General features: G+C 42.0%; 1 protein-coding gene across 14 annotated transcripts in view; it reads right to left on the bottom strand.

Moving 5' to 3' along the window:
- Positions 1–27,115, bottom strand: part of neo1a (neogenin 1a) — a 255,108-nt gene that overhangs the window by 62,937 nt on the left and 165,056 nt on the right. The window lies entirely within an intron of this gene.

Here is a 27,115-nt window from a genome sequence, read left to right as displayed (position 1 = left end):
TAGTTTGAAAGCAGAGATCAGAGAAGGACCAATAAAACCAATAAAGTTTTTTTTTCTTTCCCATCCACAAGCAGAGACTGAGGCAGTTGTTGGATTGTGACTCCTCAGACGGAGAAACATGGCCATGGGTTTACAAATCAAGAAGAATATTGGAATAAATATCAACAAAAAAAGCCCAACAATTCTTATTTTTATTTTATTTTTTTCCCCCAGTGTTAGTCTGATTGTGTATCTTGAGGTTGAGGTGTGGTTATGCCTACTTTCCTCTGAGGAAGTCAGGTAGAATTATCCCCAATTACCAAATTTGAGGCAAGCTGCCTAATTTGTATTTATGAGCGGAGCTGCTCATAAATACCTGTCCAGATAGATTTTACCGTGCTGCCATCTCTTATCTTCTGGTTTGTTGCTGAAGATAAGTGCAAAAAGGTATCTGCACTTATCCTTCCATTTGGGGTGCAAAATGTTCACTGTCCTTCCCAACCAGCCAGGGGTTTGTCACTCTGCAGTCACTCATGATTCTCTCATGACGAATGTTTCTGCGGGAATGTGTGTGGGCGCGCATGTGCTGGCGGTGTTTACTGGTCTCAAAGGTGGTCCCTTGAGCGGTCATGCTCCATGTGCTGGCGCCACCATGACGGAGAACTCGTAAAGCGTGTTGGGCTTCAGGCCTGTCACTACGTGGCTCAGGCTTGTGCTGTTGGCCATCTGAAGGAGTAAACAAGCACAGAGAAACACGAGGAAAAAAAAGAAGAGCGTAGTCAGAAAGACAGAAAAGATGAACAATGAGAAACAACCAGAAAGAAAAAAAAATTACAGTTTACAAAAAGACTTCTCGTCTCCCAAAGGCTAAATGAACCTAGAATGAAGAATAACTTTATAAGATAGTCGGATTTAGAAAACGGGAAAAAAATGTTCGACATGAGTAGGCAAAGATTTTTTTTGGAACCACCTTCGGAGTGGTACAAGCTGGACCTACCCAGGTATTACACGCAAGCCACTTGACTGCCATCGTCACCGTCACCTTATCCAACTTGAGATCATAGAAGTTAGCATGATGACAAAAATAGTCAAACCTTGAGCTCCAAATCTCTTATCAGCTGTGGCGGAAGAGCTCATCCAACATCAACTGGATTGGGGCAATGCGCAACAAATAAACGCTTTGGAGAAATTGGACGCCCAAGAGTACTCACACAAAATGACATCATTGGAGCGTCAACCACGACTCCTGTGTTCTCAGGGGCCACCAATGTTCATGCCCACATATTGGGGAACACACTGCTAACGTGACTAGAATAGAACCAGACATTAACCAGCTAGAGTGAGACTTCACAATGGAGAAGGGGCTAAAAGATTATCAAACCAGACATACACGAACTAGCTTGAATTCCCTGCTTTGACTACCTTAAGGGAAGTACAAGCCGATCCTAGCCAGGTATTGCACGCAAAACATGTGAAATTTCATCAACAATGTCATCTTAACCTCCATTTTGAATCTGCAATGATACAGTAGCATTTGGTCAGCTGCAAATCAATAACTCCATGATGAAGCCTTCATTTCCAGACCTTTTTATCAGTTGTAGCAAAGACTGCGACCATCAACTGCAACCAGCAACAAACAAATATACCAAGAGATTTGGGAGAAACTGTGTGCTCGCTCAAAATGACATCATTGGAGCGTCAATCATAGCTCTCCCGCTAATGTTCTCGTCCACATAGTGAGGAACACACTGCCAATGGAGACACAGCCAACTTGACTAGAACCGAACCAGACACTAACCGGCTAGCAGGGGTGTCAAACTCCAGGCCTGGAGGGCCGCTGTCCTGCAGTTTTTAGATGTGCCACAGGTACAAAACACTGGAATGAAATGGCTTAATTTCCTCCTCCTTGTGTAGATCAGTTCTCCAGAGCCTTAATGACCTAATTATTCTATTAAGGTGTGGTGCAGCAAAGGCACATCTAAAAGTTGCAGGGCAGTGGCCCTTGAGGTCTGGAGTTTGACACCTGTGGGCTAGAGAGAGACTTGACAATGGAGAAGGGGCTAGAAGCAGTTCGATAATCACACCAAACGCACAAAAATTGGCCTGGCGTCTACCTCCTGGATTGATTTACGTGTACCATTACACACCTACTAAAAACAATACGTCGGAAAAGTCTGCGCAAATAAAAACACTGCAGGTCGCCGTTTTCTCACAGCTTACTGCACTCTGGTGACGAGAAAACCAATTTTCTGCCTACTGAAGTGCTCTTTAACAGTACCGCAAACAGGCTCTCTAAAAAAAAATTCAAACCCGCACAAGAAGTCTAGACAAAACAAATGGGCTCTACAACCACAAAGAAACACTTAACCGTAAACACACCTTGCGGACATGCTTAAACGCTGACTTACGCAACCATTTTACTTGCTCTCCACTGAGTTGGGTCGTCATGAAAAAATAAAGCATAAGTGGGAGAATCGGGTTAACCAAAGGAGCCGGTTGCCACGGCAGTTCTCCGCCGGGGGGCTGCCAAACAGAGGGCAGTGGGGTAAGCTGGCAAAGCGCTCCACTCTTTAGCTGCACACAGCCAGTTTAAGAGCAGTCATTCCCTCAATAATGCACAAGCCTGTCTGGTTAGACTCGATCTAAGAGAGGCATTAAAGTGACAGCGCTTCTGTTGTTTGTGTCTGTAGGACACCAGAAAAATACAAGGAGACGCAGGACGACGTTTCCAGAACACGGCGCGGTCTTAATATATTTGATTTCATTAACAGGACAGAAACATAATAAGCCTGAGCTGCTCTTTAATTATCGTCATGCTGTGTGAATCAGACCACTTAGAGCATCCACTGGTAACAAAAGACGGAGCTGTTCTCGTTGAACTTGTGCTGATTTACTTTATGGTCCATTTATAGCGCAGCGTTTAAATGGCATTTTCTCCCTCCGTTTTCCTCGGAATAACAATAAATAAATCACGAACCTCTTTACATTAACGCTGCGGCTTGCGTTCGTTTATTTTTGGTGCGTCCCGTGAGCTGGTGGTATGGGGAATGCGTTGTCAGATCTACACCCTCTTTTCTTTATTTTTTCTCTGCCTCTGTTTTTCTTGTCCTTGTTGAATAATTTATCAGTAAACGCAACCCTTTATCTGAGCTACGCTCGGCCGCTGTTTCCACACACATTCACAAAACCAGAAGAAGGATGCAGGCAAATATGAAAACCCCAAACTGAGAAAACTGCAATTTAAATTTTACTTTCAAAAAATTTAAAAGCTAATTTGCACAAATCCTTAGTCGTTACTCAGGCTAAGAACAAACAACCGTGAAATTCAAACAGTGGCTCTGCTTGGGATAAATATTCACAGTCCTGCTGTTTCTGTTCGGAAAACAATGTTCAAACTGATTTTCAAATTATAGAAATAATCTTCTGAGATCACAAATGCTCATTAGCATTGTCCTTTTTCCTCCACAAGGAGCGTGCTGAGGGTAGCTACCATGCAAACTGCTTCTGTCCACAACAGTCAATAATTTGGACATGTGAGTGGCCTCTACTGCTATTTAATATCTTCTGATAAACTACTGAAAATGTGTCCCCTCTGCATCAGGTTGTGGCTCCCACACGTCACGTCCTTGTGTCTCATTCCAGCTGTTTAGTGCAAAAAGGTTTCTGACCCTTTCAGCTTCCATCCACAACGCAACAGTGGCAATATGCTTGTTGACTTCTATTAAAAAATACTCAATTGTCAACAACATGAGCGCAACTAAAACACAACCAGACTCAACAACAGTTTTGTTTATAAATGTATTTCTTTATAGCCTTTATACGCTGTTAGCCATCACTTTAAAATTCCCACTTGTTCTGCCAACACGCTCGGTGTAGCTCAGAGCTGTTCCTCTCTCCTGTCGCCTCATGCTTGCTCAATATGGGAGAGTTTTGGCAAAGTCAATGACTTCTTGGCTAAATGACTTAATTAACTAATTAACTAATGAACAAGCTGAGCTGACTAGAGTATACAGACTCTACAATAAGACAATTTGCTGATACAAAGAGAATCTACATTTTGCATTTAAGATAAAAACTTCTCTCTGTCTGTAAATATGTTGTAAGCCAATATGTTTTAGTGGCATAATATTAGCTTCACCTGGTTCAATTTCACTATTATGTTATACCGTTTTAGGTAATAAAATGTTTACGTTCTTATTTCAAAAGGAAATCAATTATTTGTGTATTTGCATCTTTTAGTATATTTTTTAATATCATACACCACCTGTACAATCTGCAAAATAGGCTAATTTCTTTTATCAGAATAATTGATAGAATAATCAATTACCAAACTAAAAGTTAGTTGCGGCACTACATACAATCACAAAAGTTACGCCTTAATTCGAAGCCATTTTATGCACGTTTATTAACGACGGTAATAAATGTGGAGGGGGAAACTAGACTGCAAAATTATAGATACACATTACAGAGCGCATTATATTGCATTTATAGCTTCTGGTGAGACAACATCATATAGTTTATATAGAACTCTCTTTTTAGTGCAAAACTATTTAAAGGGTAGTGCACTGCATTATTAGTTTGGAGTTTTACATAAAACAAAAGCGAGTGAAGCATCTGTCTGCCGCTTTATAGCTCCGACACTTAAATGACGACAGATGTTTTTGTTCTCCGTTACAAACTTCAGCCCTACGTTTCCCCTGAGCTCCAGAGCCGCCGACGGATCACTTCACTCTATGCCACCGTGCGATATTGCTGCCTGCACATCAGCACCTTCAGTAGTGTCAGAAAGCACGACAAGCAAAAGCGAAATAAGGAATTCAGAGGGTATTAGATATCTGGGATGTTTTATTTAGAGGAAACAAATTCAGCTTTTTCTTGGAGTGAATAAACAAAAGCAGGGCTTTCACTTGAGTAAACGAGGTTTTAAAACTGAACAAAACTGAAAGGCAAAGTCCCTCACCTTCACTTTGGTGTTGGCGGGGATGTTGGTCTTCCATCGCACGGTGTAGTGGCGGTTGTCGGTGATCTTCTGGTTCTTGGGCAGCGAGTTGTCAGCCCACGTCACCTTGATGGTGTCGTGGCTCAGCACGGAGGCCTGCACGCCCACAGGAGGCATCATGGGACTGGGGTCGGGTGCTGGGGTGTATGGAGCATGGAACAGTTCGTACAAGTCAACATCGGGGTCTATGGGGTCTGCGTGCCAGGCAGTAAAAAGCCCGCATGCATCGATTGCACACACACGATAAAAAAACAAAACAAACAAACAAAAAAAAGGACAAAAATTAAAAACACAACGGGAAGCGTGGCGTGGAGGATGAGAGAGTGGAGTCGAAACAGGAGCGGTGGAGGGAAGGAGAGGAGGAAAAAATAAAATGTTAATGCGTTGAAAATGAAGGTTGGTGGTGAGGAGGAGGAAGGGGGAGGAGGAAGAGGGGAGGGGGTTTGGGTGGGATTGGGAAGGTGGAAGAGAAAAAGAGAGGACACTATTAGAAAAACAACAGACACTGACCTCTAGAACAAGCAAACCTACAGAACTGGTTGCTGTGTGAAATCTACCCGACAGTGTGAAGCTAAAGTGACGGCAGCACTATGGAGAGACAGGAGGAGATCAGCTATTCATGGCAAGATTGACTGCAAATGGGAAACCAGAGTGAAAGACACCACAAAAACCACAAAGACTTACCAAGAATATCTGGTCCACTTTCTAACTTACAAGAAACTTTTCAGTAAGAAATAGGAGCTTGTTTTAAGTCAATAATTTCTTAATCTTGATGAAAAAGTGCTAGTTGTAAGTGAAATAATCTCCCAGTGGAACAAGATATTTTTCCATATTACACATTAAAATGTCTTATGACAATGGAAGATTATTTCACTCATAACTTTTTCATCAAAAGGGGCAGTGTTATGTAAAATCAACTTTTTTTTTAGCTTTACATCAATTATAGTGTGTAAAACTACTGCATGGACCTAGCGCTGCCTTCAGACACAAATTTCTTTTAAGTCATGTTTGATATATGACTGAAGGTAACAGTTACTTGGCACAAATGCCCAATACTGCATTTGTGCAGTATTTCTGGCTCTTTTCCAGCTCAAGACCTTTCCGGTCTTGAGCCAGAAAAGGGTAGAGTGCCTTCTCCGGGTCAGGAGGGGTGTCCTGCCCCAAGTGGAGGAGTTCAAGTATCTCGGGATCTTGTTCACGAATGGGGGAAGAAGGGAGCGGGAGATCGACAGGCGGATTGGCGCAGCGTCTGCCGTCAAGCGGGCGCTGTACCGGTCCGTCGTGGTGAAGAGAGCGAAGCTCTTGATTTACCGGTCGATCTACGTTCCCACCTTCATCTATGGTCATGAGCTTTGGGTCATGACCGAAAGAACGAGATCGCGGATACAAGCGGCCGAAATGGGTTTTCTTCGTAGGGTGTCTGGGCTCTCCCTTAGAGATAGGGTGAGAAGCTCAGTCATCTGGGAGGGACTCAGAGTAGAGCCGCTGCTCCTTCACGTCGAGAGCAGCCAGTTGAGGTGGCTCGGGCATCTGGTCAGGATTCCTCCTGGACGCCTCCCTGGTGAAGTGTTCGGCACGCCCCACCGGGAGGAGACCTGGGAAGACCCAGGACACGCTGGAGGGACTATGTCTCTCGGCTGGCCTGGGAACGCCTTGGGATTCCTCCGGAGGAGCTGGAAGAAGTGGCTGGGGAGAGGGAAGACTGGATCTCCCTTCTGAAGCTGCTACCCCCGCGACCCGACCCCAGATAAGCGGAAGAAGATGGATGGATGGATGCATTTGAGCCTAGAGCTCTTATTCCTTTCTGAAAAGTTACTTGTAAGTTGTTTTGTCTCAATTCAAGCATACAGAGATATTTGTACTAGAAACTAGGCTGAAAATATGTGGTAAGATTTTGTGTTTTTGCAGTGTACATGCAACTGATCATGAAGACAAGAACGTATTCACCCAGTCGTTTCAAAGAGAGGCAATTCTGACACCCGTTTTCATCATCCAGCTTTAGAAAACAGCAACTTTCATGCAAAGAGAACAATTGAAAAGGCACAAAAAGAGTTTAAGATGTTTCTGTCGCATTCAAAACAGAAAGAGGAAAACCAAGGCTTTAAGCACTCGGTCTGTCGGCGGTGGAGGAGAAAGAGAAGGGTCGCCTGCAAGTGAAGACACCGAGGATTTATGCGTTGTGCTGCTTCTAATTTGCGGCTCACAAACAAAAAGGGAAATGCTCTGTTGAAGAGCGGCAGGGAGACCTTTTCTGATATTTGCCCGTCATTATGCGAACTGCAGCCTTCACTTGGTAGGCGACACTCGAAGACATCCTTCGGTGAGAAACTGCAACGTCACAACTGCGTAACGTTTTATCCGATACGCAGATTCGAAAGAGGGGAGGGCTGGCAAATAAGAAATGTCCAACTTTGCATAATAACCTGAAACAAAAAGAAGCCTAACACCCACGACAAATTAGGCTGACCGTTTAAGGCTTCCCAGGTTTAGCTCAGAGCCACTCTAGCTCAGAGTTTAGCTCATAAAAAATCCACTTGCCTGATTTAGTACGTATGAATCGCGGCTTCACTCATTAATCTGCATGGATCATACACCACAGTGTCAAGACTTTGAAAGTATTTCTTTCTTTGCAACTTTTACTTGCTATATTGTTTTAGCACCATGAAATGAAAGACAAAGAACATTATTTAGCATATCACAACAAACCAACATAACGTAGCTCATAAATGGCACAAAATTCTCTATTAATCCAAAATGGACATTAAATGTTGCAGCTCATTTTATCCAAGTTTCTTCAAGGAGTTGTTGTGGATGCTGATGGAAGGATATCCTGAAGCAGTCTGTATTACAGCGAATATGAAGGAGCCCCTGACTGAAGACATTCTGTTGTCTAAAGGTCTCCAGAACAGAACTGGTCTATGTGATGCCTCTCTGTGTAACTTAGGCATTGCTTGGTACACATTTTGATCATAATAACAACTCATCTATCAACTGACTAATATGATTGGTAAGTTATCTTCATTTGTTTAGTTTTATCGCTAATTGTTGGCTGTGTATTCTGTTCACATGTAAGACATGTTCTATGACTATGGGCATAGACTAGAGTCATATATAAAAACTAAATATTATAGATGCACTGATTACGTTTTTCTTAGCCAGTACTGACTTGTGGTTTTCTTGCCAAGGACAAAAACCTGTTGCTTTAGTTGCCGTATAAGTCCTATAGGCTCCCTACATCGTCTGAAATACAGAAATCAGCTCTTGTTGATGTAGATAAAAATGATCATTTTGTCCGCAGAGAGCCACGTGCCTGCTGAATTCGACACCAAGTCCAGATTGAACTATTTTGAGAGAGCTCTCTGCGAAGTTTTGTATGATGGGTCAGAAGTTTTATGCCATGTTTTAAGCAAAAATGGGCTCATACATCAACATCGACATTTCTCTTTAGCTAGTCTGCTTCCAGTATCAAGGCCTCCATCGAACAAACGTCCCAAATCCACGTGGCTGGGTGTCGACTGTTTGGAATTGGTTGAAGTACGTGGGAGCCTTAAAGCAAGACAGCAACAGGCTTGGTAAGTGGTCCATAAAAACCACAGGAAGTTGTCGGTGTGAACGGCCTCCACAGAACGAAAAAGAATACGGGTCTGGAGGTCAACCGACAGACAGTTTCTGCAGAATGAATCCTTTAAGGATTAGCTTCAGGTTTCTCTGCTCCTGTTTCCGCACTCGGTTTAGTTGTGACGGGAGAAAAAGCTTCGCCTGGTCACCCGTGATGACACTCCTCCTCGATCACCTGGCGGTGCTCTACTCGCTCCATTTGACAACTCTTTCTACAGAGGTGCCCTCATTATATCCCCTAGACGGAGCAGTGTGTGTGCGACAGTGAGAGTATTTTGAAAATCCAAGCTTTCTCATGGTTGCAGTCAGACCCTAAGGTTTTGAATGGATCGAAGGTAGCATTTCTTTACCCAGCTTTGAAGAACGTGCGTTGCGGTTTTTCTTTGCTGAGAATCAGCCGCGGGTAAAAAAAAAAAAAAAGAATAAAAAAAAAAATGCAGCGTTACACGTGGGTGAAACACCTCCCTCACTCTCTCCGTTTATAAGTTAAGACGTCACTGTCATCTGATATTCAGCCCAAGTTCACCAAGTTTCCCATCACTTTTTCCAAAAGTAAAGCACTATGTAGGTCAGCCTCGTCTTTTTAATTCAGACTCGAACAAGCTGGCAGGAAGGGGAACGTGCCTCCGAGAATTCGGCAGAAGACGACGGTGGTGGGCTTTTCGGTTCTGCTTTTGAGAGGAAGCATTTGGATCTGACGAAGGGGTTGCCAAAGTCACCACGGGGGATTTTGCGTGAGTGCACAGAGTGTATAAGGGAGTTAGGATGAGAGGGAGCTTTTTTAGAGACAAGTGTGCACTGCGTGTGTGTGTGTGTGTGTGTGTGTGTGTGTGTGTGTACACGTATTAAAACTAAGCCCCCCCCCCTTTCAAAGCATGTTGACGTGACTCATGTCGCCAGGCACCCCGCCCCTCTTGTGTTCCATGGTGCAACAGTGCTGCAGCGGAGACAAACTGCAGCGATCAAGGAGGAGCAGGGAGGCGGGTGCAGACTGCATCCTGGGACGCTCCGGGGAGCGCGCTGCTGCTCGTCACCTTGCACCGTCACATGAACTGCGTGAAGTCAGCCGACATGTGGGCTAACTGGAAGCGTTTCGCACGTCTTTTTCTTCATGAGACTCCACGGGCCGCGACACATGCTCTGCCTCTAATTGTTAAGAAGTGAGGCTTGATGAAGTGTGCGTCACCTGGCAGGCGGCCAAACAGGTTGTCCTTATTATTTAGCTAACAAAGCGGTTTTACTGCGCTGCAATGAGACGCCTGGAGGACCAACTCTCACTAGACGTTCGCAACATTTAACAGTAGGTGGCTAAAATCTGTTAAAAATGGTGATGAAATGCTAATCGTTACGACACGTCTGCTAAATTTAGCAGATTTATAAACAAATGTAGCAAATTTTTAAGTTTTCAAATAATATTTATGTGCTAAAATTAATTTTAGACATGAGAAGCAACCTTTTATCTATTAAAATTTTGTAAATAGTGACTGTTTTCGGCATTTGCTGAAATTCTTTATTGCAATTTTTGGGATACAATATTAAAAAAATTTAAGTTAAGTTCTTGTGTTCTTAAAAATGTAACGCCAATTGCTAGTTTTCCTTGACATGTAGCAAACATGTTAATTTTGGGATCATCTGACCAGAGCACTGAAAATGCTGGAAATGTGCTATATGAGTAAAATGACCTTATCTTAACTTTAGTATTTATCTGGAGGAAGCTAAGTGCGCTAAGCATTTTCAAAGTTAGCAAAAACTCTAAAACATTAAAAACATTTCCTGCACTCGTAACGCATTAGCAGAAGTGTGCCCACCACTGGTAACATGTAAAGGCAACTTATTGTGCAGAATTTTCTGAGATACATCAGATAAATACATGGCAAACTTATCAAATTATTCTGCTTCTCAATTTTGCACCACTTTGTGTTGTTTTAAATACCGTGGCTTTAATGAGATAAAACATGACATGCCTTGTATGAAAGACCTTCTGAAATACACGTACCTTAAGAAGCATTTCTAAATGATACCATATATTAAGGATTAGATCCTTTTCTTAAATGACAAATCAAAACACAATGCTGTCTTCAGCCCCATAAACATCCCGCCTTTCTCCATGAGGGCTACTTTTCTATAACATTTCTGCCTGTAATATCAATTTAAAACATGGATTAAAAAACCTCATGCTCCCTATCGTAATAATCAGGTCTGCTCATATAGGTGCATCATTTGAAGCTCTGATCATTTGATTAAAAAACAAAAAGAAGGAGAGACTTGGGTATACTTACAGGCCACTATTGAAGAGAGTTAATTAAAGCAGCGAGACAGGCTGATGACCCATTTTCTGCCTGGTAATTTAGAGTCGAGACACACTGTGTCTGATAATGATGCCAGGTTAGACAGAGGGCAACGAGAAATATCAACTGAACCCAGAGAAGCATGAGCAGCATTTTCTCTTCTTTTTTTTTTTTTTTTTTTGCGCCCTCCGTATCAGCTGTGATCAGGAAAAGGAAAGCTGACTTGCTCTCAGCTCCTAATGCGGCCATTGAATTCCTTCTCTCTGCTGCTTGTCCTTTTCATTCCCTGTAAAAGCTGCAGATGCGTGGAGTTCGTACCTGACTGCACTCTGGTGGCCGCGCTCTCGTACACGGGGATCCCCTCCCCCACGTTGTTGAAGGCCTTCAGCGTGATCACGTAGTGGGAGCCGGAGTCTGCGGGACGAGAGATGGAGGTCGGTGAGAGAGAGAGAGAGAGAGAGAGAGAGAGAGAGAGAGACGACCCGACGCAGCCGGTCTAATCAAGCCAAGCTCCAGAGACTCTCCGCTTGTAATTGCGATATTAGCGTCAGGAATATTTGGACACACAAGCTCCACTCGGAGTGATCGTGATGAGAGCTTTAATTATGAATGCCGGGACATTTGCAAAATGCGGACATTTCTACTTTGTCGCTCACTTCTGGACACAATCCTGATTCTTCAACTGCAGCGTGAGATGGTGATCATTTATCTCATAAAAAAAAAGCCAATGGTCGACATGATAGACGCAGCAACAAAGAGCTCTCCATTCCCACTGAAGAAAATTTGCTAGGCCTGCTTTCTAGAGTTTTAGTACGACATAAAATTAATTAATCTTGAGAAGGTACTTCAGCAAAAGTAGAAGACGGCACTCAATAGATTAATTACATGAAAAATAATATATGTCAAATGTTTGTTTCAGTTAATTTTGATGATTATGGCTTAAAACTAATGGAAACCCCCAAATCCAACTTCCCAGAAAAAGGGTCATATTCAAGGAAGGTTGAATGGAAGGAAAAGATGTGCAAACACGGGGGATAACCAAAAACTTACATGGGCAGAAAGGGAAATTTGTAATTTCTCAACATGTCAGCAGAGCCACAAGCTTTATCGTATTCATGCCAAGCTACATGGATGCTGTAACTAATGCAAAAGGAGCTCTGACCAAACACTGAATGCATGTACTGTATAGTAGGTGAAACTTAGTGAAAAAAATAAAAATAAAAAACTTTGCTTTATTGGTTTTATGTCTTATTAAAAATTTCTCAAACAAGTAATTTGCGTTTAATGAGCCAGTACAATTCATGAGGCTCATTTTTGGAATAATACAACTAAAAAACATAATGATATCAGGGTGTCCCAATACAAATTTTCACTTGCAATACGATACCGGTATTGTAGCTTTGAGGATCGGCGGATACAGATATTTACACAGTATGATATCAGCATGAATCATACATACTTTTATTACTTATTTTGTATTGTGGACTGTTAGAAAAGACTTTACCAAATGATATTTCTGCTAAGTTCGTTGTTTGAGAGCAATTAACCCATTTATTATTAACCAATTGGTCTGCATGTGGGATACTGGAGAGAAACCCTGGGCCGGACTAAACGCTGGAGCGCAGCATTTCAATCAGCGGGCCTAAATCTGATATTTTAGATGCAGGACGATTTAATCCGATACTTTATTTTTGGTTGATCTAGGACCAATATCCTATATGTAATATGGGATTGGGACAACCCTAATTCATATATTGTGAAATGGAGATGCAGCTGCAAATCCCAAACTCTTTTAGCTTCCCAAAAATAGTTTTATTTGAACGTCCTGACCTTTAACGAGTGTGTGCCTATTAGTCCAATCAGTGTAATTAGTGGCTCAGCAATAGGTGAAGCTCTAATTAGCTCCTTCAGCCTCCACTACCTGGTACCAATGGACCGTTTCACCGCATTCGGGCGTCTATGTCTTTGGTCGTTAGTTCATTAAATGCAGTCTGTAAAATCAGACTTGACCCGTTTTCCTTCTCAGGAAGCTCGCCTGCTGTAAGCACCCATATTAAGGGCAAAGACAAGGATCTAATTAGTGTTTTATGATAGTTTCTCGAGCAAGATTACGTTTGTAACAAAACCCAAAACCCAAATGGAAACCCGTTCATACTGAGGTTCTCAATAGTGTAGTAGCGCTGCTTGTAGTCCACTTTGATGGTCTGAGCGTGGGGGCTCCCGATGCCGTAACTGATGGTGTAGCCGCGCACCACAATGTCCTGGTTCTCCGGCGGCGTCCAGCTCACCACGATGCTGTTGACCAGCGGGCGGACGTGCAGCGAGCTGGGCTGGTCCGGTACGCGAGATTCTATTGGGAGGAAGTGCAGGAAAGAAAAGTTCAGTAGAGAAGCTCAGCAGCCTCAGCGCACAGAGCAGATCTGGTCTAGTCTGTTTGAAACGAGAAGAGCAGGACTCGTTACCGTCCAGGTCGCTCTCAAACGTCTCTGCTGGGACCCACTCGGTGGCCGGTCCCGTCCCGTTCACAGTCACGGCCGACACTCGGAAAGAATACTCCGTTCCGGGTTCCAGGCCTAAAGAGGCAAACACAGGCTCACAGGTGAGGCTTCACAGACAGACTTCTGTTTTCCACAGATTCTTCCAGAAGTTTTGACAACACTCCGGACATTTTTTTCTGTCTTTCTAGTTTGCCATGGTGCTCCCCTTAAGTTTTCCTAACTTCTAACATTTACATAAAGGTAAACATTACATATACCGGTAAATTTAAAACAAAGAATTAAAAAAAATCTATACAAGACCATCAATATTGTGGAGAAAAATATGGCACCTTCAAGGGGGGGAAAACCTCTGAACTTGTCTCAGAATAGATAAAGTTTTATGGACTCAGGTGCAGCGAACAATAAATTATTCTTTTATTACAGCAGAAAAATCTCACACTGTGAAAAAATAACAAAAAAAATTTTTTTTTAAATCCCAGATTAATTTCCCTTATAATCACATTCAGGTGGAAAAATTCTCATTTTAAGAAAAAATTGCTCTTTAACAAAATAACTTGTTTTTTTTAATGACAATTAAGATTAGGTGAACTAATGAAATGTGAAATAACCAAAATCACAAATTAAGTCCAGTGCAGTACTCTAGGAATTCATTGCATGGAGAGTGTTTTTGTTGATATGGTATATAAATGAATAAGAAAGAAAGAAAGAAAGACAGAAAGACAAAAAGAGAGAGAGAAAGGAAGAAAGAAAGAAAGAAAGAAAGAAAGAAAGACAAAAAACAACATCAAATGGTAAGATGAAAAAATAGCTACATAAAAGTCCTTTATTACATTACTGATGTAAAAAAAATACTGCTTCTAATCAAAAATAATAACAACTGACTAAATTGACACTGTGAGCTCCAGAGTGGAGACAGCAGCCGCAGCAATCCCAGGGAACATTCTTTATGACATGTTCGTTTTGAAAACGATCAGGAGGTAATTCTCAACTTTTAATTAAAGTTTTTACTGGCTTGAACAAAAAAAGAGTGCACCATTAAAAAAGAAGAAGAAGAAGAAAGAAAAAAAAAAGCTAAACCAATGAAACCACGAGATAAATGGCAGCACAAAAAGCGAAACAGTCAGTTCTCCCAGAGAGCATAAAGCTGAACTTCACATTGATTCATATTTTATAGGCCCATCTCCCTCTGAGGGGGCCGCGCCGCTGCTGGGTGCTGCTTTCAGTACTCGTGGATGACGGTGGGTGCCTGCTGACAAATGGGGTGCTTCTGTATTAATTTGCAATAAAATTTGTCACTGTCATCATATTGTGCTATTTGCACGCTACGCTCTAATCCTCTAGTCATTTCTCTCTGTACTCGCTGTTCTACCACCCCTCTGTTCCCCCCCGCCCCTCCTTGAGCGTGTCTTCTACAGACCGCCTTGCCATCTACGCCTTCGAGGCTACAACACGTCCTTCTTAAAGCTTCTGAACCAACAAACACCCTCTCTGTTCCGCACCCCCCGCCCCTTGGAATGATCTCCAAAATCAACTTTTAAGTGTAAATTCTCTTTGATGCGCGCAGCGGGAGGCCGGGCCACTTGAAAGTTGCTGAGACAACATCTAATATTAATCACCACTGCTGTGTGCCTCTTCTGGCTGCGATTGGTAGCGAGCGTGTAATCTTAAGGCAGCAAGGCTTGTAACTCTAATTCAAAGTATTTAGATGAAACCGAAGGCCTACGATCAGGCAGACAATGTAAATCAGCGCAGGTTCATGACGAGTTTGGGGTTTTTTAAATATTGCAGAGCATCAAATAGATGCACTCCGCGGAGAGAAACTGGAGTCTGATGGCGAGAATGATTTAACAATAAAACAATCCAAAGAATAAGGAAAGAAAATACTATCTGGGAGCAGAAGCAAGTATAATCCAACCTTGATTAGAGGCATGTTATATAACTTATCATAATACAACAATATTTGTTCCCGACTGGGGAACAGAAAACAGTTTTAAGTTGAAGGCAAAAAAAAAGGAAGAAAAATCACTGAGTACTTTCACACTGTTTACAGCTTTAAAGACAAGTGAGAACACAAACCAGAACAGAGTCAATATCTGTTATGTACACAAGACGGCTTGTTCAAGCTGCGATGTCCAATGATTCAAAAGCTTCTTTATGTAGGAATTAGAACAGAGGAAGAGAAAAAAAAATCACCCTCAGATTCTACAAATCTTTGTAGTTTTACTTAGATTCTACTTGAATGTTTAATACTTTGATGATGCTAACGTAAATACTTTTTCTCTTGCAGAATGTTGCTGCCATATTTGTCTGTACAATCCATCTGCAATGCTTTAAATTGACTCACTGCAGCAGTACTAGCCAACGACCTATTAGCATCCTGACACTTGATATAAAAATGAATAGTATGTGAATCCCTCTTTAGTTTCTTCATTACTACATTACTCTATAAACCCAGAAAACCTCACCGCTGGAGAACTTAAGCAAATGGTGACATTTTGTGGGCATCAACCCTTTGACATGATTTAAATTGCTAATCGGTTACTTGAGAGACATGCCTGGGAAAAACAGTTTTCTGTCCTTCCAACGTTTGGGTTGGACGTTTAGTAATTTGGCATCATCGCTCATGTTTTTGGGTTCACCGATTTGCCAGGTTGAAATTCTACTGGAGAAATCCAGCTCAATGGGAGAAATCCCAGACGGAGCGCTGAAGGAGAGATGAGAATTGAGTTGAACTGCGTAGGAAGGCGACAGCCAGGCTATTGTGTGGCCAAATCAACACAGGATAAGTTCCTCAGACATAAACGTAACCGTATTCTACAGTTTTTGAGACTCAAAGTACCAAAGTTTGTACCCCTGCTGTCAATACTCTGCATTGTAACAGCAGGAGTACCAAAACCAGTGTCTCTGATGATTTTGCAAAAATGAAAAAATTTACAAAAAGCTTCTTGACATAATATTTTCTGAATGAATAAGTTTAACTAAGTGTTTTCTAGAGGTTTCAATGTGTGTGACTATGATACGTTAAGGCTTTCTACCCATCTTTACTAGCGGTATCAGTATAAGATGGCGCCTACAGGGTTGTCTCTCTATAATAGGAGCAACATCCAGACTATCAAAAGTGAAGCATCACCATCGATGAGCTTGTAGAGCTCCGTCCCAGCAGTGGTCACAGCTGATTCGCTCCTCCGTGGAACTTTCCGGTAGCGTATCTTGTAGCTGGTGATTTCCCCGTTCTGCCCGCTGAGCGGAGGCGGTTGCCACCGAACCATGATGCTCTGAAAAGCAATGAGGGAATCTATCAAATGATAGCAAAACTTCTGAAGCCCGCAGCTACAAAAGGTGACCTCATAAGTTCATTCACACAAACACTTGGCGGTGGGTGGGAAAGCCCTTTGTGTTGATGTGGCTCCCCAGGTTCCCTCCTCTGTCTCCTCTGCACCTCCCCTTCCTCCTGACGTGGGGTGCCAACAGGCGAGCCTCACGTAAACAAACACCCCTTTGAGCGCGAGTGTCAACCCGAGCATTACGAGCGAAACGAACATGAATAATGGAAGCAGGAGTCCTGATGGGCGAGGTGTGCGCCGAGTTTGAAGCTGCACAGCTACTCTAGTCAGAGATGAATTTGGGGCCCTTTGTTGGCAGGCTGTGCTGTTGCAGGATAAAGGCATCGGAGTTTGGGTGTGTGTTTAAAGAAATAGATGGGGGGTAGCTCAGCGTGGGAGAGCAGTTAATTAACGCTTTCTCACTGTCACACCGATGCACAAAGAGCCTGAAAACACGCTCAAGCTCCTCCCCTGCCGAGTCGAGGGAATTGAGCAAATTAAAATTGGGTTAAGTGTGTTCAATTATTTCCATTTTTCTTATTACACTGTGGGCCGCTATAGTGGGAGGCGTGTTGCCTTTCTTTCATCTTCTCCCAGATCGCGAAAACACATTTAATTGACTTTGCGAACTCACAGGAGGGAAGAGGCAGATGACAGGAAATAGAGGAAAAAACATCAACGTGACAGAAATTACATCAAGGTTTTCGCATTTGAAGGTTCAACCCTCCTTCAAACATGTGGAAAAAGTCATATTATGAAGAAGTGTGCTTCAGGATGCTTCCTTTCACAGCGGGGATATGGAGGGAAATTTTTCCTTTTATTATTCAATAAAATGCTAATTTAATTTAATGAAAAGTGTAGACTCTGATCTAGACTTAGAATTGTAATGAGATGTTTTATTTTTAAAGGTAAAGTTTTGCCAACGAAACCTATTTTTTCATTCACAATTATTTTTTGTGCAATGGTTCCTGCTAATATAGTTAGCAGGAATATTGCTAGCTAGCGAGGTAGCAAGGGTTTACAGCAGGCCTTAATTTTAGACCTAGCTAGGTAGAAATATCTTTTCAGTAAGACATTGCTACCTAGCTAGCAGGCTAGGTAGCAATGTTTTTTAAGGATACATGAATACCCTGGGAAACGTATCAGTTGTTGGGAACATGGAGCCAAATACAAGGTAACAACCCCAACCATGCAGGCAGAACTACAGCAGAAAAACCTTGAGTAATTCTCCTTCCATTTCAAAATTAAGAACCACATTAAGTTAGAATATTGCCAAATAAAACACAACAAAGCTTATGGCCATATAGTGGCGAAACGTGAAGAACTTTAAGGGGTAGGAACAGAGTCATTTGTTTTCCTCTAACCTTTTTGCCGCACAGCCAACTGCGTAATTTCTTTTTTAAATCGCCAAAGCATTGTTTTTCTGATGGCAATAATTAAATGCGCTTTAAACAAAGAGGGGAAAAAAAGAGAGAATAAAATAATAATTATAGCTCGTTTTAAATGGGCTTTTCTGGGTTTTAATTATCGGTTCACAACACTATTCCTTTGAGAGCATCCTCTTTATTTCAGTCTTAAAATTAGTTCAAGGGTGTTTTCTCACCAAAAAAAAAAAAAAAAAACAGAACAAAAAAAACCAAAACTCATCCAAGCATGCCTCAGCAGGGGTGGTCAGTTTGCACTCGGACTGGGAGGCTGTGATAGGATTGTCTGTCCGTCTCCCCCCCTCCACCTCCAAACCCCCAATTTGGGCTTTGCATCGACCAGTGAAGAGCTAAGACTGCTGCTTCAGAAGTCGATCCTCGCACCCTGAGGTTTTGCCCATCTTTCTTTCTTTTCAGTTTTCTTTTTGGCCTCGCTCTCTCCCATGTCAGGAGTGGGAAAAAAACAGAAAAGAAAAAAAAAACATCTTTTGTAAAATTTAATCCATCACCCTCATGGAGATATACAATAAGCAGGCCCACAGCTCTCTGTTTGAAGATCAAATGGCTCAAACGGCGGGAGGTCGAGGCCTGCTTCTGGTTTTAACAGCTGCCGCTGCTCGCCCAAGCCAGCAGCCACCTCCACGAGCCGCGTCCAATCGAGAGCTTCACACGAGAACTGTAGTAAGTCTCAGTAAATTCAGCAACTAGACTTGAAAAGAAAAGAGTGAGCAAAACAATACAAGCAGACATTTACGTTAAATGTTGGGGAAAAGTGGAAGTTCTCTTTAGTAACTACTGCCAAAAGCATCACCTTTGCTTCTTCTGTATCAATACATATTGGAGCTGTAGGCAGTTAAGCCGGGTTGCGTGTACACATTGATACGGGATAAAACCTTCTGACAGGCAAATCTCCTGTCGACAAAAATCGATGAGGGTTCGCGCGCCGCCTTACCCAGCAGAGGCTACAAGCCTCTGATGCAGCTCATCGCGCGGCACAGAAGGACGTCGCGGCCTGCAGGCTACAAATCTACTCGGCTGTTTGTGTCCGCTCACTCCCTGCTCGCGAGTCGGCCCGGGAGGATTTTGGTGCATGAAACGCAACCTAGATTCTGACTTGTATGCATTCGAGGACGATGGTTTGCATTGTACATTTTGAAATCTGTGCGAGTGCAACAAATCCTGGAACTTTACACTCTGCTGCAGGTACAGAAAGAAAACAAGAGCAGCTACAGGTTAGCTAGCCAGTCATTAGCTTCTCCATTTATGTCTTACCTTTGAGTTCTGGACCTCCAAGGTGAGATTTTGAGGAGGGGCGCTTGGAACTGGGAAGACAAAATAGAAAAATAAATGTTTCAAATCTGGAAGAACATATATGCAAGATGAAATATCAGGTTTTTGATGTCCATATTATTGGGCAAAGTAGGTTTTAGACTGTTTGGTGGACGAAATAATACATCTTCCTGCATTTAAGGAACAAAATCTTACCAAGTATTTTAATGCAACAATATCCAAGTGGAAGTAGTAGTTTTTTTAAATCAATATTAAGGAACCATTTATTAAAACCAAGCTCCAATATCTTGATTAAAAGTGACTTGTAAGCTAGTTTTGGTTAATTTTAAGTATATTCGTACTGGAAACTAGCTTAAAAATACTTGACATGGTGAGACTTTGTGTTTTTGCAATGTGGAACCCAGGTCACTTGTATTTAATAGTTCATGTCTTTGCTTCAAACTGAAAGTAATAATTGGTAACTAAATAAGAATAGAGAAAAGATTGTCTTTTGATCTAACCCCTAACCCTAATGCCTTCCTTTGTCATCCAACCCAACATGTCTAGTGCAGGGTTTCTGCAGTTTCCACCAAACGTAAGACTTTTAAAGGCCATTAAGAATGCAAGTACAGAAATATATGAACTGCAACTAGTGATAAATTTCCACTTTCACATGGTAGACACGAAAAAAAAAGCTAGCCTTGACCATATTGAGTCACAAGACAGAAAAGTCCAGCAAGAACCCCTCCTACACCTCTCCTGAGAAGAGACAAGATTAAATAGTCCTGTCAAGAGAAAATTTAAGTCCTGTGATTTAGATATTTAAGGCCAACTTGCATTTTTAAAATGAATCTAATACATTTTGAGGCCTCAATTTTAAGCCTGTTTAAGGATGTGCAGACAACTGGTAGTGGTCAAAACACTGACAACAAGCATTAGGAGATGCTGAAATTGTGTCAGGTCAACATTTAAGCAACCGACTGACCGTCAGAAAGTGTCCGGACCATGACGTCCTCCGTGGAGACCCCAGGCCGTGCTTGTTGTTGGCCACCACGCGGAAGCTGTACTCTGTGTTCTTCTTCAGTCCAGCCATGGTGTACGACTGGCCGTCTATGTCAACATCCTGAAACACAAGACGGAGCAAAATCAATGAAGCTTGCAGTCAAAGTCTTTTATTCATTCTAAAACAAGAAAGAAGTTAAAAAAAAAAATAGATTCCCTCCACACGCACAAAAAATAGAAACTCTTGACAGCATCCCGGCTTTAAATCTGAGACAAACATGCTGTAAACAAGACAGCTCCAGCAGCTACAGATGCCTGTTTTGGTCGGCTCATTTCACTAATTTCTGTTTTCGCTTGCTGTAAAAATGTCTTCCGCCGAGATGCGCGCTCTCCCTTCTGTGATTAGTGCGATTTGCTTCACAAATTGGTTACGCCGCTGCATTCCCAATTACTCCGGGCCGTTTAGATCCAGCTCTTTAATTGTGATGTTTAGAAAAAAAAAAGAAACAGCAGACAGATCATTCAAATTCTACCCTCGGCGCCGACGTTCACCTGTGACCGCATCGTCCTTTTGTGCATGATCTCTTCACTTCCGTTTGACCTTTCGATGTCCTTCCAACTTCATCTCTGTAGCGTTCACCTCTCTCATCACCTCCCGCCTCTTCCACCTCATCTCCAGCTCTCTTCTCCAGGGACCCGAGACATCATTACTCAGTGCAGTGGCTGACGTTTCGTCCATTATCATATTAAAGGCTTTTTAATGCCTCACTGGCTTGCACAATGCTGCTGCTGCTGCTGCTGCTGATTCGCTATCTGAGCAGCTACGTTCCACCCTTACTTCTGCGAGAACACGGACAAATCCTGTCTGCTTCCTTTCTGTTCAATGCACACTTGCGTGGTCGATGACTGAACCAAGAATGGATGAATTTCTCAGAAAACCAGACTAAATGGAAATCAATTGCTGGCACCATTAAGGCACAGCATGGAGATCTAACATTTCCTATTTTCCTCCACTCCACGATTAAAGATTTTTCAATTCATTTTCAGGCTTTTTTTTTTTTTTTGACATGGAAGAACAAACGGTTAATATAAATATATGAGTAGAAGTTAACAATCCATCAGGAGAACAAAAATATCCATTCAATCTAACTCTATTAAGTTTTTTCTGAGTTTATGGTTTCAGATGCCCAGGTTTGAGTATTCTCCAATACTCAAACCCCCGAGGAAAAGCTTCGAGGAAAAGGTTTGTCCTTGCAATGCAAATAGTAAACATTTCGATAAATGTTTTAATTACGTCTTCGGCAACGTTGCTAAAGCTACAGGCATAAAACTTTTTCCTCATCTCTGTGTTTCCACAGCAGAAACTGGAGGACAAATCTACCATAAAGCAAATCTGGAAGTCAACTTCAAGGTCTAAAACCCTACAATGAGGGTGAATTAAAACAACTTTGCAAAGAAGAGCGAGCCAAAATTTCTCCAGAGGGATGTAAAACAGTCACTGCTAGTTGTGGCAAACAGTTGACAGCAGCTGTTGACATCGGCGATATTAACCCCGGATTAGAGAGCAATCACTGTCTCACATGTAGGGTTGGACACTTTATCCTTTAATAAGTGAAATCACCATTAGAGAACTACATCTTGGATTCACCCAGACTGTTTTACCCCAACATTTATCTACTAAAAGACAGTTCCTTATTATGTCTTTTTATTTTTTGCCTAAGCTGGAAAGTCTTAAATGATTATGTGGAACAATAATCCTGATCAACACAGTTAAAACAAATATATTTTTCAGATGCCAAAAATATAGTTTGGATCTCCGTCGTTGTTGTTTTATAGCTATTTATCTTCCTATATCAGAGAAATCTCTGTGCAGACAACAATCTCTCCAATATGTTCACGTTTTGACGTCTTCAGCTGCTTTATACGGCTCCGATGTGTCACAGCAGTCAGATTGGACCAAGTGAAATAGATCAACAGCATCATTTTTTTGGCTCTGGAGAGAAGGATTCCTGTTTGAATCTACGAAACTGGAGAGAGAAATGCAGGCCGGCGCTGTCTGTGACTCTCTGTGATGTGCTGCTGAGAGAACGTCCTACCTCTTCTGTGCCAACACTCCTGTCTGTGTAGTAGAGCTTGTAGGAGAGGATGTCCCCGTTGCCTGTGAGGGGTTTATCCCAGCTGAGGAAGACGGAGGTCGGAGTGTTGGACACCGCCTGCAGGTTGGGAGCTGGACCCGGCACTTGCACTGACAGGGGGGTGGGGGAAAAACAACAAAAAAACCCGAGAAGCAACAATTAGACATCTATATGTTTACAATTACTATTGTGCGCCCAGAGAAAGTAAAGTCACTTTGAATGCAAGTATATTCTGGGTTGTTTCTAAGCCACGTTATTAGGTTAGGTTCAGACCCCTGAACGAGGCTCAGCCTTAAATCACTGATGCATTTTTAATGTTTCCTAGGATAAAGCAAATCTGTCCTTCCACAAAACCACCGATGTATATAATACGAGCAATACCTGGGCTGAAAAGTGGAAATAACTTTCCAAACTGTCATTGGGCTGCAAAACGACAACAAGTCAAATTAGAGCTCAAATACAGAACACTTTTAATCATTTTAAGCTATTAATAATTAAAAACCCTATGTTTGGTATATAGTAAACATGCTTGCTCCTTCCCAGTTCTGGCATTTTAGATTAAAAGTAACACAATGATGGTGAAGCGTTTGCCTGGGGGCAGACAGTATCTCTGTTCTCTACAAAACCTGTAACCTTTAGCTGCAGGTGCTGCTGACAGAAGAAAGACCCCTCTCCCATTTGTCAGCCTGCATGAGTGGTGAAGGTGTGTGTGTGTGCGTGTGTGTGTATTAGTGTACTAGCTCTGGTCCCTGTGGGTAAAAACAAACAAACAAAAAAAAAATCAGGGCAGTGCTGTGTGCACAGACCAGGCACTCAGATGCAGGTCAACAGTTTAAGCTGCAATTCATAGGATGTCCTCAAACTAAAGATACACCACCAAGGTACAGGCCGCCCTCACCGCCGTCCCTGTGGGCGGCTCTGCTCCTGCTGGCAAAGGCATTAAGGTGCAGTGTGTGTGTGTGTGTTTTTGTGTTTGTTTGGGTGTGTGTGTGTGTGAGTGCGGAGCCATCCGGCCAGGAGCCGACAGGGACAGGTAGGAAAACAGAAGCTGACCTACAAAGCGACAGAGACAGAGCTGGAGCTCAGACAGGAGGAGAGGCGTGTCGGCTGGGGGAATCCCCTCTACAGAGCTCTGAGGTCATGGCTGAAACTCCAGGAGCAGCCAAGAGGCTCTAACAGTTAAAAAAATAAATAACCCAACGCCATAGTCACGGTGTCTCTTGCTTTCCCCCAGAGCATTACAGACGTCCGCCAGTGGAAACGTTTAAAGCCGCTCTGTTGCCCTCTATAAGCGAGAAAATGGGCTATAATCTGGATATATCTGAGTTTAACGTTTCATGCCTCGCTAGTTTTCCCTCTCATTATCTGTCCAGACTCGGCTTTGCTAAAGTCTCAATCTTTTAGGTCCATTTTCAAATATAGAACAGAAATATTCAATGAGAGAGGGAGAGGAGGGAAGGAAGAAAAGATGAATGTACGACAGAAACGAGGGTAGGAAGGAAGGACACAAGGAACAAAGGGAAGACAGAGGGAGAGAGGGAGGGAGGGAGGGAAAGAAGAAAGAAAGGAGGGGATAGTGGTAGAACATCATGAAAAAAAAGGAAGAGAGAAGGATTAGTGAATAAAAAAAGCACACAAGGAATATAGAAATGATAAAGATGTGATAGATGGATAAACAATAAGAGAAGGACTAAAGCAAAAAGGATGGAGGGACTGAAAGAGAGAAAAGAGAAATAAAAAGACAGAAATTAAGAAACGAGAAAAGAATGAAAGAAAAACGCAAAGAAAGAAACACAGATAGACACAGACAGAAAGAGGAACAAAGAGAAACAAAGAATGAAAGAAAAAAACTGAAGGAAAAAGCAAAGACATAACAAAATAAAGAAGGAAAGAGCAAGCATGGACAGAAGGAAGAATATGAAGAAGGAAGAAATGATGTGAGGAAGAAAAGAAGAGACAACAAAAACAACATAAGGGAGAATAACAGTGTTAAATTCACAAGGAAGGAAGGAAACCAAAACAACGGATTGTTACGAAGGGAACTCTCGTTGCTCTATTTCTATACGTATCCAGACCTTACTACCGAAAACAAGAAAACAACTGCAGACTTTTCCAGGCTGCATGGGAACCCTGACCTGGACAGGCTCAGCCAAAACCAAAACACACAGTGAGGTTTGAGGAAACGCTGAGGAATAAACAAGAAGTGGTTCACAGTAGGTTTTCTATGGGGTGGTCTGCTGGCAGAACAGAGCCCCCCTTCCAGCCTCCAGTGTGTGTGAAGTGTGTGTGAAGGCGGAGGGTGACGGAGGCGTCTGACAGAAGCCACCGTGCGCTGCATGTGGGTGAATATTTGCTTGTGCCTCCGTCTATTTGCACGTTTTTGAGCGCACCTTGTTTACCCCGGAGTGTCGGTAAGAGCATGTTCCCAGCAAACTGCCAGCGGTTTCAGCCGTGTTTACACACGCCGTTTACAGAGCACGTATGCATTAACTGTACAGTGTGTGTGTGTGTGTGTGTGTGTGTTACCTTCAGCTTGGGTGGCCACTTTGAGTGCTGCTGAGCTCTCGCCCTGGCCGTTGCTGTTGTGCGCCACCACCCTGAAGCGATACTTGGTGTCTGGCATCAGGTTCTGGATGGTGACCTGCATCTCTCCTGGTCGGCTGGTGTTCACCACCCGCTCCCTGATGCGGGGAAAAATGGTAAAAAAAAAAAAAAAAAAAGTCCAGGGATTTCAATATTTCATTTACAATACGCAGCTATTGAATTAACGTTTTCAAATCGATTTTAATCAACTTTTAGTAATGATGTCGCTCCGTAACAATTATCTAAATGTTTTAAAAGTTCTTCTAATATTCCGAGCTCTAAGGATAACGATCCATATTAACCTCCTAAAAGTGTGTGTAAAATAAATTCATCTTGAACTGGAGCAGCATAATCAGAGAGTGACAAATTGACAATATTCCAACCATTAATTCAAGTGTTCACTTTGACATTAAATGCTTCACTTTGTACATTATTTGTGTGTGAAAAAAGCCAATTTTGTTGATGCTTATTAATTTGTAAAAGCGTAAAACAGGTAAAACATCCATGAGGATGAATACATTTAATATGTAGAACTGGTCAGACTGTCCAGGAAAACGTCACTAAAAATCAATGAGTCCTCGATTCTCTGGGGTTTACGTGCCTGTAAACTTTATTCTTGTAAATTCTTTTTTTTCTACTCTTCAAAATGGAAAAGACAAGAAAACAGAGCATTTAAACAAAGTGAATGTGCGCTGATCTGCATAAAACATGCATACTTCTCCCAAGCATATCAGCAAAATGTGAAGGCATTGAATGAACCAACCAACCAGCTAATTACAAATATATCCAGATGTAGTGAGGCAACAAAAACCAAAATTCAGAAAACGATGCAAGACTTCTTAAGTCTTGCACTTAAATTTGATGTATTTTTATGAACAGTTTCCTTCACATTCATTTTTCTTTTTTTTTAAATGACGTTTTACTTGAATGGCCTCAACGTTCTTTGTCAGGGCAGCTCAAAAAACGTCCTTGAGTATCTTATACCTGACTTTGAACAGAGGAGAAATGGACACAAGAACAGATCACAGAAAAAGAAATGGATCTGATTTGTTTGAAGTGGAGCTAACATCTGAGCTGCAGTAGAAATCTCTCTCATCGCTACTGATATGAAACAAATATGAGATTCAGATTTGACCATCGGAGAGGTTACAATGCCACTGTAAATGAAGCCATTTCATTAATTTCACCCAAAAAGGTGAAACATATGCTTCACACAATGTGATATACTTCAAGTGGTAATTTCTTTTCTTTTGTCCATTTTGAAGACTATGGCATTCAGTTAATGAAAACCCAAATCTCAGCTCTTTAGAACATTCATAAGAGGATTAATAAGAGGGTTTTTATAAAAAAAATAAAAATAAAATAGAGGTTGATCTTATAGCCCAGTTTTAGCCAACATAATCATAATTTGATGACTTTACAGTTATCCAGCAGAAAGTAACTGAGTCTCCACAGAAGCATGTTGTTAAAGAAACTGGCTGTTCACAAACTACTGCATCAGAGCACATTAATGGAATGTTGAGTGGAAGGAAAAAGTGTGGTTAAAAAAAAAAAAAAAAGCTCCACAAGCAACAGGCACTGAGTCCAAGTTGACTTGGGTACAGTGTGACTTTTCCACACGCAGTGATGACTTGGAGAGCCATTACATCCGCTGAGTTTGCTTCACTGTGTTATAACACCCAAAATTAGCACAGAAAGCACCGCAACACTTCCTGTCTGCTTCTGCTGAGGAGCTGTATGGAGGTTCCCCATCACATTTTCCTGCAAGATTTCATGTAGAAGGAACTCCGACCAAATTTTGAGGGTATATTTTGAACAATACATGAACATTAACCTGACATTTATTATTTTTAAAAATGATCCCTTTTTGTTGACCTTGTGTAATACAGTACAGAAGAAGATTAGGGCCACTGAAACATTTTTTAAGACTATTTTCTCAGAATTCCAAGATTAAAGACAGAATTCTGAGAATAAAAGTCAGATATCCACTCATATAT

The sequence above is a fragment of the Gambusia affinis genome, linkage group LG02 (genome assembly GCF_019740435.1).
Source record: "Gambusia affinis linkage group LG02, SWU_Gaff_1.0, whole genome shotgun sequence".
Taxonomy (NCBI): Eukaryota; Metazoa; Chordata; class Actinopteri; order Cyprinodontiformes; family Poeciliidae; genus Gambusia; species Gambusia affinis.
This window is presented reverse-complemented; position numbering and strand designations above follow the sequence as displayed.